This window comes from Syngnathoides biaculeatus, chromosome 16 (assembly GCF_019802595.1).
Source record: "Syngnathoides biaculeatus isolate LvHL_M chromosome 16, ASM1980259v1, whole genome shotgun sequence".
Classification (NCBI taxonomy): domain Eukaryota; kingdom Metazoa; phylum Chordata; class Actinopteri; order Syngnathiformes; family Syngnathidae; genus Syngnathoides; species Syngnathoides biaculeatus.
Genome location: NC_084655.1, coordinates 23,822,102 through 23,835,699, shown reverse-complemented (window position 1 = coordinate 23,835,699; position 13,598 = coordinate 23,822,102). Strand labels below are relative to the sequence as shown.

At 48.4% G+C, this 13,598-nt stretch overlaps 1 protein-coding gene and 1 long non-coding RNA gene across 6 annotated transcripts in view; one reads left to right on the top strand and one right to left on the bottom strand.

Annotated features, from left to right (window-relative positions):
• Positions 1 to 13,598, bottom strand: part of LOC133514256 (mitochondrial import inner membrane translocase subunit TIM16-like) — a 92,270-nt gene that overhangs the window by 50,832 nt on the left and 27,840 nt on the right. The gene's annotated exons all lie outside the window — the stretch shown is intronic.
• On the top strand, positions 9,567 to 11,279 carry LOC133514265 (uncharacterized). Its single transcript, XR_009798757.1, has 2 exons — positions 9,567 to 10,365; positions 10,511 to 11,279. It is a non-coding gene; the product is annotated as an uncharacterized LOC133514265 (long non-coding RNA).

The window sequence follows — 13,598 nt, the reverse complement described above, 5'->3', positions numbered from 1 at the left end:
GACACGGGGGAGAACGTGCAAACTCCACACAGGCGGGTCCAGGATCGAAGCCGGGACCTCAGAACTGTGCTTTCCAGGTGTTCCACCGTGCCGCCTCGCAAGGGACTCGAGACGATTTACAAGCAACTTTCACGTGTGAACAAGATCTTGGAATTCCAACGACGCTCCTGCGATTGGTCGTCAGCGGATTTACGCTGCGCTTTTTACGAGCGGGTTTTACAAACCGACCCGATGACCACCCAAAATGTTTTCTGACTGGGAGGCGGGGATTCAAAACAGCATGCACGCACACCTACGGACAAACACCCAAATAGACCGGCCCGGGAACAGCAACGCCGTTCACTCGTAAAACGGCCTCGCGGAGTCAATTTGCTCATTAAAAGCAAACTTCCGAGAAATAAAAACACAAAATGTACTCTCCCCGTGGGGCGGGGGCGGGGGGGCTACAACTTTCCATCCTTCCGTTAGTATTTAGGAAGGATTTTCAGAAATCTATAAAGAGACGGCAACGGGTGGCTCCTCATCGTGAACACGTGCGAACGCGGCCGAGCCACTTCAGGTAAAGAAAAAACAAACCAAAAAAAAAAAAAAAAAACGCAGGTGATGTCATGTAAAAGCAATGCCGGCTGCCGAAACAATTGCATGCGTGTCGCTCCACAGGCATCTGCTAATGTTCATGTGTGAAAAGCACACAAAACTTTTTGGCATTTCTGTCCTGAAAACAGACTCGCTTTTTGTTCTCCTGGAGCGTAAAGAAACTCGGACGTCAGCCAACTTTGAAGCTCACGCGGGCCAATCGATGCTCTTCTTCTTCTTCTTTTTTTTTTTTGCAACAAGCGACGCTCTGCTCCATTATCAACCTTATTCTTTTTTCAATGCCAACATAAAAGCAATTTTTTTTTTTTTTTTTTCAACTTTTTGGCGGACTTCAAGCAACATTCAAGGCTGCACGTGAGCAGCCAAGGACAAATGCCGAAGTCACACGTGAGAGGACCCCTTCTGGTCGCCACATTTTCTTCACGTTTGGATCTGCAGTTGATGAACTCGGATCGCGCGGGCCTCTTTCGCAAAGAAATCTGACTCATAACTGCCACACAAGAGCCCGAGCTTGCCTGACCAGCATCTGGTGTGACCAAAAATAAAAAAAAAAAAAAAGACGGACGGTGACAATTGCTTTCAACACAACAGGGTGGGAAACGTGTTTGGATTTTCATCGAATTTCATTTCATTGATAATGGCGTGAAGTGGGGGGGGGGGACTTTAGTTCCATCAGTCAGGAACCCGACATAAGACAAATGGCCATTTGCATTCTTGGAATAAAAATCGGGCAGCACGGAGGGTTCAGCTGGTAAAGCGGTGGCCTCACAGTTCTGAGGAACCGGGTTCGATCCCGGCCAAGCCTGTGTGGAGTTTGCACGTTCTCCCGGTGCCTGCGTGGATTTTCTTCGGGTGGGCACTCGGGTTTCCTCCCACATCCCAAAAACACGCAACAATAATTGGACACTCTAAATTGCCCCTAGGTGTGATTGTGAGTGCGGCTGTTGTTTGTCTCCACGTGCCCTGCGATTGGCTGACGACCAGTTCAGGGTGTACCCCGCCTCTTGCCGAGCTCCAGCAGTCCCCGTGACCCTTGTGAGGATAAACGGCAAAGAAAATGGAGGGATGGAAGTCACTTGCAAATAATGGTGCACTGCTGCATAGTTTGAGTTCAAATGGTGCACGTGTGTTTGCTGAAGATACATATCCACATTTTTCGGAGGGTGTGCACACTTGTGCAACCACACCATTTTCATTTACAAACCCAGTACGTTGTGTAGGTGACGGGCCATATTAATGCTGGAAAAAAAAAATGCCTTTCATGTCGCAAAAGTTGACAATTGACTTTTTCCTAATCGAGCATTGTGGCTTGCCTTAAAGGGCCGAGCGGCGGAGCGCCAGCCGAAGTCTGCAGAACGCGGCACGAATTCATCGGAAAGTACAATAAAATAAACGCCAAACAGGTTCCACAAGAAAAGATGTTTTCCAAAGCCGGTGGCACACCAGGAAGTGCCCGAGGACAACGTTCATTATACGATGTGGCTGCATGCTAATAAACACACACGCACACCAAAAAAATTGGGTTGGGGGGGAGGGGCAGGAGAGAGAAAGACAGCAGCTCTTTGTTTTCAGAAGCTGCTTCTCTGGCTCTGGCCCGCTTTCCAGCTCTCGCTCGCTCGCTCGCTCGGGCACCCGCCGCACATCCGACCTTCGCTCGCCGTTAATCTTTCCCGAGAACCAATCACACGCAAGATGGGGAAACAAGTCCCGCCCGCCGGCGTCTCCTGTTACCTGGCTGACGATCGGGAGGCCATTCGGGTGCAGCACGAGGCTGCCAGATGATCCTATCGTAGTATTTGGTACTGCGGCGTGCATTGCCGTACCTTTTGTGGCTGACACGAGACCCGAGTCACTCAGAACCGGATCACAGTAGCGGTGCAATTTCAACTCTCCAACGAATGCTCGTTTTTGGCATGTGGGAGGAAAGCCACGCAGGCACGGGGAGAAGGCGCAAACCGCGGATTTGAACCCCCGGTCCTCAGACCTGCAGTTTTGCGACCTTTACGGCGCGGCCCTCCACGAATGAACGCATACCTCCGACTTGGCGTGAAACTGAATTTGAGTCAAACCCGACAGCTTTCTGGCACACGGCGCAGAGACCTGATTTCCATTTTTAACAGCCAAGTACGTTGGCAGGATTCGTCAGCTGCCGGTCATGTTGCGTAAACGCCCTCCTTGTTTTTTTTTTTTTTTAGCTACTCTTCCCCCCGCGGCGTTGACGAAAAGAATTGGCTCCCGTCGCGAAACACAAAATACATTGTGTGATCAACAACAACACACACACACACACACACAAAAAAGGAGGGTGACGCTTCTGACAAGACTTGACTTGTATTCAATTTAGAATACGCCGGTTCGGCCGCAAGCACGCTGCAGTTGTTGCAGTTTCATCCATCCATCCATCCACTTTCCAAGCCACTTATCCTCACGAGGGTCGTGGGAGCGCCGGAGCCGATCCCAGGTAACTCCGGGCGAAAGGTGGACTACACCCTGAACTGGTCGCCAATGGTTTTACTTTTGCGATGCATGTTCAATCTGCGCGGACATAAAAAGTAAGTTTCTTTCGGCTTGTCCCATTCGGGGTCGCCACATCCCAGACGAACGCTCACATTTGTTTGGCACAGTTTTTACGCCGGATGCCCTTCCTGACGCAAGCCCTCTCTCGGGGAGCGGAGGCCCCCGGTGAGATTCGAACTCACGACCCCGGGTTTGCCAAACATTTCGATTGGCGATTTCTGGGGGTCTGTTAAAAACATTTTTACCCAATCACAAGCACAGATGGGCAAGTATTGGTCGTAGTGCGTGGCCATTTCATGACTTGCCATAAAAAAAAAAGTGAGCTGAGTTCTGCAAGGTGGGCGCGTGACCGACGGGTTTGCGGTTGACGGACGAATTCCGTGACCCGAAGAGACGCGCGTCCCTTTTCTTAATTTGATTCCGAGTCTTGATTCTGGTCCGACTTCCTTCAAAAGCTGCAAAATTTCAAGCCGACGTCTGTTCTTGCCAGAACGGCAGTGGGCTCAAACGTCTGACAAGCTGCTTAGGCTCATCACTAAATTGAGATTTACACGTTTTCAATAGAGAACCTCGGATTTATGACTGGGGTGACTATTTTTTCCCCTTTCTTTTTTAAATTATTATTCCGGAAAGCCGACGGGAGGAGGGGCCCACAAAGATCTGGCTACTCAACGGAATGTAATCGAGCCAGATGCCGGGAAGATTGAAGGTTGTGACATTCCTCACTAACGCAAAGATGGAAGTGAAGAATGACGATCAACCGGCGATGGCATTTTATTCGCGAGGATATGAAGCCAAATATTTTGTTCGGTGGGTGAAAGAAGCAGTGATCAAAACAGGGATGTGTCCAAGGGCTTTATTTTGCTCAAAACAGACCGACTGTTGTGTCGAGGCTAAGCCGACGTCATCTCTTCTCATCTTTGTGACTGCAGACGAATATAAAACGAGCCGTTGGGCCGAAAATGGCTCGCGGGTCTGACTTCGGGATGCCCCCGATGTAGGTCAAAGGTTCTGAAGAGGACAGCCCAGGAGCGCATGTCGCTAAAAGCCGTCTTTCCGCAACGTGTCAAATCCGGAGCAGTCTTCCGGGAGATAAGTCAGATAAAAATAATCCCTCATTAGCCTTAAAGACAGCTCACTTGGATCGAGCCAGGTTGAGTTGTGGGTTCCTGGGCCCAAAGCAAACCTTCTAACCTCACGTGGCCTTTCGGGAAAAAAAAAACAGCTGCGATGAAGAGAAAAGACAGGCTGAGCAGCTGTTTTAGTGCCAGAAGTTAGAAAAAAAAAACCCACCTGAGGCAAAGTTTTGAAATTTCACCGATGGTGGCCAAACACTGTCAGATGTCACCTGGTTCGGATCAATACTTTGCCAATTTTGGAGTTCGTTTATTTCCCCGACTACACATGGTTGGAGGGCTTCATGCGTAACCGAGGCGTTTGGGGAATAACAAACGAGATTTTTCTGATGTTTTTTCCACAAATGAAAACCGTCAACTACGTTCCCATGTGCCAAATGAAACAAAAATGAAAAAACGACGAGTATGAAGAAATAGCAGGCGGGGGGCGGACCAAACCCACCAATGCACTCCAAATTGCAACCAAGAGTGGGGCGTGACGCCGATCGGCGTCAAAGATGTCGCGGGGAACACGGACCTCCACATTTTTATTGTGCTGACGGACTCTTTACACGCTGCTGTTTTGGTTAGCGCTGCAGTAAAAAAAATAAAAATAAAATCTTTCATGATTGAAATATGAGAACCTAAACAGAAGAAAGTGACTTTTGAAAAAAAAAAAAAAAGCTATCTATTTGCATAAATGCCTGCTTAAAACCAAACTCATGTTTATACATTTCCATTAAATGATCCTCAATTCCCACAAATTGTCAAAAAAAAAAAAAAAAAGGTTTTCCCATTTTCAATCTTACCAAAATCCCTCACCTGAACTTCCCACAGAAATTTACTGGAAATTTTCTGGAATATTTTATTATTTATTATTATTTTTTTTTTTTCCCCTGGTACTACCCTTTGTCTTGCGTGGGTGACGGGACCGGTGTCCACGAGAAGAATGGGCACATAACCGGCCAAACAAACTCAGGTGAGAAGCAACCCGCAAATTCGTTCGGCAAACCTCGGAAATGTTCTGATAAATAAACAGTGGAACCACAAATGAGAAAATACGTACGCGTGGAATATTATACAAACTAGGCAAGTTGCCGTGAACATCAATCTGCCTAATTCCCTTTCCCCCGTAAACACGCGCCCGGCTAACCTAAACACAAATGATCACTGGCAGAACGTAATTGCGGGCTTAAACAACCCCCCCCCCGGCCAGCGTGACCCTTGACCTCTGGCCTGTGAACTTTAAGACAGCGGGAAAGGGTCGGATGACTTCCGCTCAACAGACACCTGTTATGGCTGACTGATGAAAACTTGAAGTAATACGGTGTGTGGGAGGGTGGGGTCGGGCGTCCACATGCGGTGATTAGAATCGAACACGAACACTCACACGCAGACGCACAGGCACTGCTAATCCTGTCAGTAGGAAGGGTCTGGACAGTCACAAGTGGCTGATGGCTGATTAGCGGTGAGCTGGTGAACAAGTAGCAGACCAGCATATGGACAATTTTTGCAAGGCTGCTCGTTACGACCAGTGTTTATGCGTTCTGATTGGTCGAAGCTAAACAGGGATTTAGGCACCGAAAACTGTTGTTGTCTTTTCAATCTTTTTTTTTTTTACTTTTGATCAGAATGTATGTACAGTTTAATTGTGCAGCTAAACAAACTGGCGGCTTATATTTCTACTGTTTTACTCCCATTTCATGCCAGAACATTGCTCGAGAGAGGCCACGCTGCTCCCATTTATTTTGTATTGAAGGCGGGTCAAAACATTGTTTTAATAAACGTACAACAAAACAACTTGGCTCATGTAATCCTTTTGCGCAGAAGCTGATATTGATTCCGATTTCCGACGGTGCGGACATTCGATGTCTGGAGGTTACGACCGGCGCACCGTAAACTAGCTTGCAGCGCGGCGTAAGAATATGTAATCATCGGGCACAGGACACACTTTGTTACTGCCATATTCGCGGTTTTTCATTTTATGTATGTGTATGAACTGAAAGTGCTTCATTAAAAATATGTATCACTGCTGCATTAGCGGAGGTTAGTGATAGATTGGCACGTTCCGACGTACGAACAGTTTCGGGTTACGTCGCCACTCCGGGAACGAGGAATTCAAGCAGATAGATAACCCACTTTTGAAAGCAATACTGCACTGTCAAGCAAAACCACAATTCAAACCCTGAAACTGCAAACGATAATATCAATCCAATCATTTTTTTTTTTTTTTTTTTAACAGCAGAAGTGACTGGCGTCTGGTTGCAGCGACACGCGCCAAAAGTCACTCGCTGGCCCACGGCAGTCGCAGCTTGGCGAGCGTCGCCGTGCTTTGTTTCGAGGGCGCTCGCGCGCCAGAGCTTCCCTCCGAGAGTGGCCGCCGCGCTACGCAAACATAAACAGAGGGCGCCCGCCGGGCAGACCGATGCCGCGTGCCTGTTTGGGCGCCCGCCAGCCGGCCCGGGGCCGCCGCCTCAGGACGGGCGCGACTGGCGGCTGCAAACGCTGGATGCGTTCGGCTGATTGGAAAGTTTGCGTCGGTGCGCGCGGGGCCCGTCGCCGTTGCTGCTCGGAGAAGGTAGTCATTCTGCAGACCCCCATACTAATGTAGCCATTACTTCCCAGGCGACCGCAAGCTAAACGCATCCTCCGTGCAGAGCAGAAAATAGCATAACTGTGGCGAGTGCGAGGGGAAAGTAGAGGACAGAAAAACACACACTGTATGCGGAAGCCGGAGATGGAGCAGCGTGATGGATGGCTAACATAAAACTGCAGTCACCAAAGAAGGAAACGACTTCATAGAGAGCAGAGATAAATCTAACAAAAGAAGAAGTCGCATTTCTGAAAAGGAGGAAAGCAGACCGAGGAGCTCGCGGGGGTGGGAGTGGGGGTCTCTCAAGTTCTACCGCTGCATACTTTCCATCTTAAGAGGTATAATTTACCGAAACTAAGTGAAGGTCAGAAGCAGGGAGGGAACACGGTGCCAACTCCATCTCAGCAGCCGGGACGCATTCTCTCTTTTTTCCGACTTCCCTTCGGGTCTGGCTCGCGTTCTCCCCGGCCGTCGTCGGCCTGTAACCTTTCGTCTCGCCATCTCATCCTTCAATCTGCGAGCGACTTCACCGGTTTTCACATCAGGAGCCACTTGTGCCTGCGCTACCAGGGCCACGTGTCTTTTCACCGTCACGGTTTTCGCAGAGTGCGCTTGGGAGGCGGCGGCAGACTCCACGCCTCATATTTATGAGTGAAAATTCAAGAAAGAAAAGAGAGAAAATGAGTAAAGCAGCAAAGGAGTACAAGGTCAGAGCAATATCGCATTTAGAAGTCACCAGAAGTCGGAGTCTCTTTCGCTCTCTTGAGCAACATCTATATTAAAGTTCCCCCAAAGGACTAATGATCAGACTCCCAAGTTTGGTTCTTTTTTTTTTTTTTAAACATGGATAATATGGACTCCCGAGAAGGCTGCAAAAGCAGTACCTTTGAAAAGAACTTGCATCCCGAGCGATGCAGTTCTCTTCTAAACCATCAATCATTTCGACTTCAAGCTCTACAAAACTTTTTGCTGATTTTCAGCAAGGGTCTCTCCAGCTAATGGTGGAAATGGATAATGGAATCAGAATCATTGACAAGGACCCTCGTCATGCGTTGGGAGCGGAGTTCACTTTCCTGCTCAAGTACGACAATTGAATGTTGCGGAAAGTCCTGCAAATCATTGCTTGCGTGATGCTCTTTGCTGTATCTCTGTCATTTCCTGTAAAGGGCTGACAATCCATTCAATCGACGTCTCAGGGAGCGGAGAAGCTACGTCATTTCTTAGGAAAGTGGGCGAGGTCGGCTGTCCAGGGTCCAAATCCTCAGCTTTGAGTTGTGAAATCTGCCCGCCAGCCGTCGTAGAGCGCGCGAAGACGATGTTGATCAGGATGTGTGTGGACAATAAAAGCCACCCCACACGTGCGCACATGTGTGAATCTCTTCTTGCTAGTCCGTGTTGTTCCAGTCCAGTGCTACTGAAAAGCCAGATCCCCTCAGGACATAACCGGGGAAAGTGTGGATGAAAGGCCCAGCACTTCTGCGGCTTTGTCCCCTTCAGTCTCTCGGGGAACAAGCAGACGGGCAAATATTTTCCTGCGGCGGAGGCCTCCCGCCTGGTCCGTGCCGGCCTTGCCTTTAAATGTTTATCTAAGGATCTTTGTGGGGAAAAGTCGCTCTTTCACCCTCACTTCAAGAGCTGACCTTTGTAAATGGCATTCTAAAGAATCCAGTGGAAAGCTACAAAAGGTGGGTGGACACAACGGCCGTTTTCATGAGGCTGAACGAAAACCCATCCAAAACAAAACTACGGCGTGGGATTCACGCTCTTTATCCTTCGAGATAAGCATCGCACCTATGTCAAGGCTGAACGATTCACAAAAGCAACATTTGTCATCGCAACTGTCAAGAGATGCTAAAGATTGTTTGGACAAATGGTCCACAACGCAAGCTTGTCTTTACACGCAAGCATAAAAGACGTCAAGTGTGACCGTTCTTAATTGACTGTCGCAATGCAGGCCCTCCGGCTCACGGTTGGCCTGCCACATAAGAGGCACCTGTGCCTCGGCTGCCCCGCGGTGCCCCCCACGCACACCAACACGATGGAACAAAGCCCCAAAACGAGGAGGAGCTTAAGGGTAGCGCAAAGCTCGTTGTCTTCACACGTCTCGAGGCGGCGGGAGGCCCGTCCGGTCGGCCTTACGGATGAGCAGCTCTGCAGGTCACGGTAATTAACGCCTCTCGCCTCGCATTCAAACACTTTGGGGAATAAAAACAACACATTCAACAAACAAGGGCCCGCTCGCCTTGAATCAACTTTTCGCGTGGATGACGCTTTCGCACAAATCACAATATCAAGCTATCAAGTTTCGCTCACCTTCATTTTCCCGCTTTTGTGAACGGAGGACGACGGAAACTCATTTGCCAAACGCAAGAAAAACGCCCGGTGCAAGTTATCCCTGACGCTATCCTAGCCTTCTTTGAAATGGTTTGTAGCAGTCGCTCATTTGTAATTGCTACTTTCACTCGCTGCAGATCGACCGACGGGAGTTCCGAGGAACAAACGAGGGAAATGAGAATGAAAGTCCATCTTTTTATTCATGGATTTGGACCTCAACACGCTGCCGACCTCATAACCAAGTTCAAACACAAGCAGCCGAACAATGGAGGGCTTACACTTCCACAACACTGAGTCCCTTTTCTCCAACCTTTTGGTCCCCGGGGGCCCCCCCCCCAACCACTGCACAAAACGTCCACACAATTGCCGTCTGACTAATTGACCTCACTGAAATAACGTCAGGTGGCTTCATACAGAGACGATGTTGGAAGTGGAAAAATCCACAGAGCCCTCTCGCCTGGAGTCCCGGCCCCCCGGCCCCCGAGGCCCCTCCACCTTTCCTTCTCCTCTTCCACTTCTAACTAGCTTCTACACAACCGGCCACCGCATTTCCGCGAACATTTTTAATCTGCTTAGTGCCGAGCGCACTTGGGTCGGCTCTGCGCATGCACGTGGATCCCCGAGAAAGGAGATAAGGAGGCCCGTGCAGGTGCAGGGTAGCTTTTGTTGTCATAACATTTCCTGACAGATGAGAGAATTCTGACTGGCAGAAAACTGGTTCAAGGCCTAAAACCTGCTTGCGTGTGAACATATGACCACAAACGCGCAACCGTGGTATTTACACCCAAAAAAGAAATGTGCAATTTAAAGAGTCTGCACTTTCCAAACACAAGTGAATTGCACACTGAGTTTTCCCGATTTAAAATGCCCCACGACATAAGAACTGGAGCGCCTTTGTTCATATCGGCGGTTATCTGCCGCAATTGTGACGAGCCGTGTCACATCTTCCTATGAGATAGTACGGGGTGTCCATAAAGTCTCTTTATCATTTCAAAAATGTATTAAAAATGCAATTGATTAGATATTTTATTCAGATTGGTTATATTGTATTTAGTGTTTATTCAAGTTTTTTTTTTTTTTTTAACCACACTGCATTTGTGTGTTTCAGGGATGAGGCAACCTTTCATCATTTCAGGGAAACTGAACAAACACAATGTGAGATCGGAACAACCCCACTTGACTCGAGAAATTTAGAGTAAAAGCCCAAAGGTGAATGCGTGGTGTGGGATCATGTGCAATCGAATAATTGCTCCATTTTTCTTCAACATCAATTTCTGCAAATGTTTACCTTGACCTTTTAACTGAATGTGTGGCACCACAACTGAATGACCTTCAACCAACCATCATTTTTCAGCAAGATGGCGGGCGCACCACCACATTGGCCGCTGCACGTTCGAGGGTTCCTCAATCAAACATTTCCAGACCGGCGGATTGGAAGGGATGGGCCAATTCCTCGGCCGCCACCTTCACCTGATATCGCTCTCCTGGACTTCTTTCGATGGGGCTACGTTAAAGATATCGTGTATCGAACAAAGACAAGGAGACATTACTGACCTAAAGCAAAGGATTACTGATGCCGTCGCCACAATTACGAACACGGCAAGAAATCGAGTACCGTCTTGATGTGCTTCGTACAACTAATGGTGCCCATGAAGAAGTGTATTAAAAGAGGTAAAAAAAACAAACAACAAAAAAACTTTGATAAACGCTGAATGCAGTGGAAGAAATCTGAATAAAATAATCAATTGCATTTTTAATACATTTTTGAAATGGTAAAGAGACTTCATGGACACCCTGTATATCCGCATAGCCACTTTAGAGCGCCTCGTTGTCTGCCATTAGGGTACGCGCATTATGCAGAGGTGGTGGCGGGTAGAATATTTTTGAAACGTCCAACTTGAGAGCCAATATGTGGACGGTGGACTGCCATCTCTTGTGTTAAACCTCGCACTTTTCCTCCACCGATGAGGTCCCGACTCTGAAACTACCTCGGAATCCGGTAAATTCCCGTGTAAGAGTGCCAGCGACTTGAGAATCTCATCAAATGAGAAAACGCAAAAGCCAAAACAAAGTTAGCCGAGGCTACACCGGCCCCATTGCCACTAAACAAAGTGTGACGTATCTTTCCCGGACTGGCTGCCACGGACTTCTTTCCACAACGTGAGAGGACAAATGGCAGCCACACGGCAAGTGACATCATCTGGCCAAAAGCACACGTGCCCTCCCACCTCTGCCGTTAACACAGAAGGCCAATCCATTCCCGGTCATTCCCATTTCAGGGAGCGTTGTGAGGAATCTGGATTACCTTTTTAATTTTTTTTTTTTTTTTTTTCCCCCCCAGGAGGAGAAGAGAGGAAAGCCAATCGAAAAACTGGCGTGACCGTTAGATTCACATTTGAGTAGCACAGATTCAGGACATTAAATCATAGGCTTGGGTGAAATATTTTAAGCCTCGCTTGAGCAATCGGGACAGTTGCGTCTTGCAGTACTATAGCTTCAAAATACTGGCTTTTAGTTTCACCACTAATGAGCTGCTTTGCTTTTTGTCTCTCTGATTCGTTTCATTGAGTCTACGCGCTATTCGTAGGGGGCAAAAGTCATCACCGGAGGAGCGTTAACCTCGTAGTGAAGCACATGTGAAAATTCTCTCTACATACATACTCAGAATATTTCAATAGACGCGTGTTTGTTTGGATACCATAAGAAACCCAGAAGTTACTCTTGAGCAAATAAAAATGGCAATCCTCAACCGGATGTCATTAGCTCCAAAATGCTGCACTTCCGCTGCTCAACACGAACGGCTCCACTTGTCTCCGTTTCAATTTCTGGCAAAGAGTGAAAACCACACTCCGTTGAAGGCATCGGTCGCAACAAAACACGTCAAAAACAAACAATGGAGAGGCGTCAGGGACTCTGGTCAGGAGCCGCATTTTATCCGAGAGGAGACCGAGGGCAAAGTGCAGACAGGAAGGCGGGGCCCAAAATTCTAACCGGAATCTCAGAACAGTGACGTACAAAAGTGTTCTGCCCCAGCGCGGACACTGTCAACTGGTCCACTGAAAATCCAGCAGTTGTTCACGTCACCCGTATGTATGTTCGCGTCTCAGCTAGCTCGGAACCGCGGCTGACCAGTCACTCGAAAAATCCTCTTGGCAATGGAAAAGCGTCACCAGTGAGGAGAACCACTTCGAACCAAGTAAAACAGTCGACGTAGAAAATATCACGACAGGATTTGTCTCGCTCGCAGGCGACTTTGCGACAGTTTGTCAGATTCGACCGCAATCTCACTTTATCCTTCCTTCCCTTCGGAGTGTTCTTCTCCTTTGTCGGGCTGTGAGGTGTGCGGTGACATCTGCCCAGAAGCGCCAGAGGAGGCCGCGGGGGCTGCGGGGTGGGCGGAAACCGTCGACTAATGGGAAACACACTTCTGAAAGTGTTTTTTCCTCAGTAAAGAGGATCATCACGATCTGGGAGAAGGTAAAAGAGATTTAAAGTGGCCTTCACTTACTCGTTCTTGTGAAGGGGGCGGGGGGGGGGGGGGGGGGCAACGCTATAACGTGTAGAAAGGTGCCCAAGTGTCAAAACTTGCTGTGTATATTAGAATGAAATTGCAACTAATAGATTGGAGACACCGGAGTGACGAGAAAATTACGAACAAATGTGAGCGGGAATATTTCAGGGCCAAGTGCCGGGCCCGTCGGCGTGAGTCCAACGCCGTCCTCGCGTCGCATCCGTATGTTTTTACGATGAATGCCCTGCGCTGTTTCCACTTAAGGGCTCGCATTCGCTGCCAACCTTCCTCACGTCTTCATCGGAGAGATCGGCTACTGGAGCTTTACCCTCCCGGGGAAGGGAGAACCGCGCGCCAAAGTGGAATTGGGATGGCCCGAAACGCCGCGAAGGCTTCTGTACAGGGAACCCATCCCAGATGCTTGAGCGAGCACATTTCATTTGAGAAAAAGCAAAACAAAATAGATTTTCCCCCAAATGCTGACAAAAGCAATACCTCCAGCTGCAGCAGGCTGGAAAATTTGGGCCGGACAGTCTCCAAAACTCCACACCGCTTTATGATGATTTTGATGACGTTCTCAGCTGCCACGTCCTTTGACAAATCACCACACGAACGGCAAAAGCCATTCACGAAGGTGAATCGAAGACAAGAAGGAAGGATGCGAGAAAGCGAGAGGAAAGAGGCTTTCTTCTCCGTTTTTCCCTTCTGTGGCAAGTTCACACAAAAAGGTCTTTCTAATCCCCTGGAGTGCTGAGCGCATACCTGCGGGATGAAACCAAAACCCTCGGTGAATTATATTAAATATCCCGTGCCAAACATTCTGCATACTTCCATGTGTGTGCGTGGTTTTTTTTTTTTTTTTTTTTGGTAGTCAAAGGAAATTTCAAATAGAATTCCAGATACCGGGAACTCGGCAACACGTGAAATCAAC